At 38.5% G+C, this 5000-nt stretch overlaps 1 protein-coding gene and 1 long non-coding RNA gene across 5 annotated transcripts in view; both read left to right on the top strand.

Moving 5' to 3' along the window:
• Positions 1-5000, top strand: part of map4k1 (mitogen-activated protein kinase kinase kinase kinase 1) — a 34353-nt gene that overhangs the window by 1543 nt on the left and 27810 nt on the right. The window lies entirely within an intron of this gene.
• Positions 676-4570, top strand: LOC310730224. Its single transcript, XR_014534768.1, has 2 exons — positions 676-832; positions 1681-4570. It is a non-coding gene; the product is annotated as an uncharacterized lncRNA (long non-coding RNA).

Here is a 5000-nt window from a genome sequence, read left to right as displayed (position 1 = left end):
ATGTATAGAACGAATCGTGCGATGTAACGTTCGCATGGCCCACATGCACGCGTGGATGTGAGCTGTATAAAATGACCAATTTTGCTCTTCTGAAACGGTGGTCCTCCACCAGAACTTGCGGATGTTTGTGAGCCTACGAGTTCCGCAATTATTGAAATACCACATTCACAGTCACATGGTGCTGTACAACACAGTAGCTCCTGCACGACTAATCCACAACTTGAAGACTTTCAGGTCCACCAGCTTTGGTGTTCTAGTGGTGCAACACTGTACAACTAAGTAAAGAAATCAGCGTGACGACGTTTTAGTATTTTTTAGTGTCATTATTTATTGTGCATCAGTATTTGTGTGTGTTTGTGTATGTATGCCAGGCCTTTTATCTTTCACACACACACACACACACACACACACACACACACACACACACACACACACACACACACAGTTCCTCTAAATATTGTCTTATATAGGACAGATTAAGTTGGTAGTTACTGAGGGATTGATGTTATAAAGGATTTCGTTATTTGACGCTGGTTTTGCAGACGTTTCTATAAATGGATTAAAAAGTTGCCGTCATTTTTACGCTATAATTTTGTCATGTGAGGTAAAAAGTGGCCCTTGTGTGTTTTTTTCTTCTTCTGACTAAGAACACAGACAACTCGGGAATTGTTCAATCATATTTGGGATTAAATTTGGTGAGGATTTGGGACTTGAACCCAACTTCAAAGCCTAACTTTAGGTAGATTTTAGGATTAGGATGAGGATTTAAGATTTGAGTTAGACTTCAAAATTACACATGTGAGTTAGGCTTTAGTTTAAGTTTAATATCAGGGTATGGGTATGCAGCCTGTGAACTAGTTTTGCGTCCTGTGACTCGAGTTTGCTCCAAATACCGAAGAGCTGTAACTGTACGCCAACTGAAACGGTTGCTGTTTTTGGTGCTCGCACACACAGATCTTTTTTTATGATAATATAATGTCACTTCTTTAAAACTTAGATTTACATTTTGGACCAGTAGGCTACTTATGTCTGCTTCTTCTTCTCACCCACCATGACGTGTTCAACATTCTACAATGATTTCACAAATTTCCCTCCTTTAATGAACCTTCCTACATGATGGACTGTTCCATTAACCAGTCTGGTGGGGGGCCTCAGGGTCAACCTCCAGAATTCCTTTGAATGGAAATTCAGTCTAGAACTGAACCCTAGGTACTTTTTAGCCCCTCTGACTCCACCCCTAAGGCCTCTCTGGGTGAGTGGGGTGTTAATGTTGGTCACAGCTGAATGAAAACTGTTTGTGTGTGTGTGTGTGTGTGTGTGTGTGTGTGTGTGTGTGTGTGTGTGTGTGTGTGTTGCATATGTGATGATCATAATCTATCAAGTTTTAGGATTAGAGTTTAGGTTTAGGATTCAATTTTGGTATTCGGATTGCAGCTATGATTTGAGATTAAAGATTAAATTTTGATTAGATTAGAGTTGGAATTAAGACACGTGTGAGTTATGATTTCAATCATATTTGGGATTGAATTTGGTGAGGATTTGAGACTTGTACCTAACTTCAAAGCCTAACTTTAGGTAGATTTTAGGATTAGGATGAGGATTTAGGATTTGACTTTAAGATTTTAGTTAGAGTTCAAAATTACACATGTGAGTTAGGCTTTGGTTTAAGTTTAATATCAGGGTATGGGTTGTGCCCTTTAGGATTAGAGTTAGCCTTGGATTAGGCCTTAGGTTTGCATTTAGAGTTTTAAATGATACTTGTGAGTTATTCTTTATCTTAAATGTGGGATTAAGGTGAAGATTTTGGATTTTAGATTAGGATAAGGCTCAGATTTTAGTTTAGGATTAAGGTGGAAATTTGGGATTTATGGATTTGACTTTAGAATTAAAGTTAGGGTTAGTTCAGGTTTAGGATTAAGATAAATACATGGGACTTTAATTCAGGATTAGAGGTAGGCTTTATTTTAAATTCAAGATTAGGGTGAGAATTTGGCTTGCCTTGACTTGAAGTTTAGGATTAAAGTAAGGATTAATATAAGAGCATATTGAAGGCTTTGGAGTTATGATTGAGGACTGGAGTAAAAAGTGATTTGGATGTGGGTTGTTTGTGTGTGTGTGTGTGTGTGTGTGTGTGTGTGTGTGTGTGTGTGTGTGTGTGTGTGTTTGTGTGTGAGGTTAACAGGAAACTATCAGCATGCAGTGCACACCTGTGCAGGTAAACAGTAAATTCTGAGAAACGGAAAACAGAAAGGCCAGATGATTCATGCACTTCCACTTTGGCAGGAAGCCGACGTGGCGTTGCAGCCCGGTGAGAAATAACGCGTCGAAGGAGAGAAATACCGTACGCGGAGAACAGAGAGACCAAACAAGATAGGGCAAAACGTTTACTGTTAGAACCCCCAAGTTCCTTTTTTGCTAATTGTGTTGTGGCTGGCTGGGTGCAATTTCATACATAGCAATGTGAAAAAAATGAAACCAAAGCTACCACTGTGAATTCACAGTAAGGTGCAGGCTTAGTTGAAGAATCCCATAATGCACCACACACACACACACACACACTCGCTAAGCGATGCACACGGCTGCAAAATGCGCAATCATGAGGGCTGAGAGACTAGATGTGTAGTTCTAGTTAAAGAGATGTACAATGTGGTGTTTGTGTGGCCTAACGAGCATCTAGTACACATATTGTAAACAAAACAAGTGGTTGAAGCTAACAATTATGTTACACTTTAGAGTTAGCACACGGTACACATCTAGAACACAGCATCTAGTACACAGATTGAGATTAAAGCCTGGATTTTGGGAATAGATTCTAGTGTTCGAGCAAGTGGTTAAAGTTAACAATTCGTGTTACACTTTAGAGCTGGCATGTCAGAAAAAAATGCTTATGGTGTTCATGTAGCCTGGAAAGAAAAAACACAATTTGGGGTTTGGAACACATCCAAAGCGGACGTATGATTGTGAAATTGATATACAGTAGTAAATAGGATGGTTTTGGGACCTTCCAGAATGAATGAAATAAGCAGGTCTTTTTGATTTATTTAATAAATAGTCGATATGATTAGGGACACATCCAGAATAATCCAAGGCACAGGTGTATATGGTTTATAAAGACTATTAATATTGAGATATGTCTAGAATGAATATATATATTCCAATATGTGATTTGGGACACATCCAGAGTGAATTTGTGATAAAGTGAGTTTATGAAGGTGTTTATGTGGCCAAAATAGTGAGTGGGCCATGTGGTTTAGGACACGTCCAGAGTTGAGTGAGGACTCTAAGGCTATTTGGTGATGGTGTTCGACCTGGAAAAGTGATTTGGGTCACATTCACAGTGTTTCTGAGACCATGAACATGGGTTGTGGTTTGGGATACATATGTGTGACAGTGCATTTTAAACACATAGTAAGACATAATTATATTTTTTAATTTCTTAATAAAGCTTAATGTTAATATTAATTAGACTAGCTTGTTAAACATGATTAACATGAATCCACATGAAATGCCATTTTTTTGTGGTGTTCATCACTACATAACTTCATCATGAGAAGTTTAAATGTATGTGTTTGAATTAAATTGATTCTTTAATGCATGGTAAATGTCTAACAGTAAATGAGTGCAGTTGGCAAGAATGAAACCCAAAAGATGTCAATCAAAGCATTAAATGTTTTGCCCACAAAGAGTCTTATGTTTATTATGCACTTTTCTGGCCACAAGCTTCAGGATCCTTAAGCTTGCATTTTGACTGGGTTGACTCACTCTGGTTTTTACCAGCTGGAAAATAAACTACTGAATATTGTAAGAACCTGAGCTCCTGAGAACAAATAGAAGTCTAGAAGTTAAGTTTTATGGTTTATTCTATTGTCTGTTGTGGCTTCTTGGGTGGCCTGGTTTTGTCTCAGTGCTGACACTTTTATCTCTTTGTGCAGATCATCTTTCTTTCTTTTTCTCTGCAAAATCTTTAAAGAACACACACTCTTCAGAGCCGAAATGAAAAAAAAAAAATTAGCCGGTCACACATTATAACTCTGATAAAGTGCTAGCTTTCATTGGCTAATCATCAGTCCACATGTAGCATGCGAGGAGAATCTTGCAGTTTACTAAGGAAACGATGAAGCCGAATGTGTTGATGAATGTAGGAGGAAGTGGTGAGGTCTGAGGGATAAATATCAGAGCAAAAAAAAAAAAAAATTAAAAATAAGGGCAGAGAAAGAAGACGACGTCTGGGTTAGAAGCCCTAACCTTTTAAAAAATTTATGTGGGAAGTGTTTTTAATGTGGTTTGGGACACGCCCACTTGAAACTGATGAGCATGAGATGCTTGCGATGGTGTTTATGTGGCCTATAATATGAAAAGGAGGTTTTGGTAAGGGAGATAATTTGCACGTGGACTTCCGATTCACAATGCTGAAGTTCATCATCAGAGAAGTGTACAAATTTATGTCACTTTGTTCGGTGTGATCATTTTGGCTACATTAGTGAATTGCAAATTGTACAGCAATCGTGTCTTCCGCATGAAAAAGGGTCCGGCGTCTTCTCTGGAAAATAAAAAAGGTTTATGTTCTGTAGTCTCACTTCTTTCTTTCAACCTCTTTAGAACTTTGTTGTGCAAAATGCAAATGAGGGGATGTGGGACCTTTTCCTCCCCAGAGAGAAAGACAGAGAGTAAGAGAAAAAGAGAGAGAAAAAGAGAGAGAGAGAGAGAGAGAAAGAGACCGTGACGAATGATAAACTGTTTAGCCTAATACACAACCCGATTCGATCATTAACCTTTAAAATGTTAGAATTTGCATGCTTTCTGCAGAAGCACATGATGTTGTTGTACGTCTGCGCAGGGAGGACCAGAGTACGGTTTTTCTACGCTTGGATTGTTACAAAATCTAGGAAGCAAAATTGAGATGTTTTTTTTATCTGAGCTGAGGTTTTACACGTGCCGTGTAGCGCTCGTATAGATATGGATAGAAAAAGACCTGATAGCGTCACAGGACAATGGCTTCC

The sequence above is a fragment of the Silurus aristotelis genome, assembly GCF_946808225.1.
Source record: "Silurus aristotelis genome assembly, chromosome: 8".
In the NCBI taxonomy this organism is placed as follows: domain Eukaryota; kingdom Metazoa; phylum Chordata; class Actinopteri; order Siluriformes; family Siluridae; genus Silurus; species Silurus aristotelis.
This window is presented reverse-complemented; position numbering and strand designations above follow the sequence as displayed.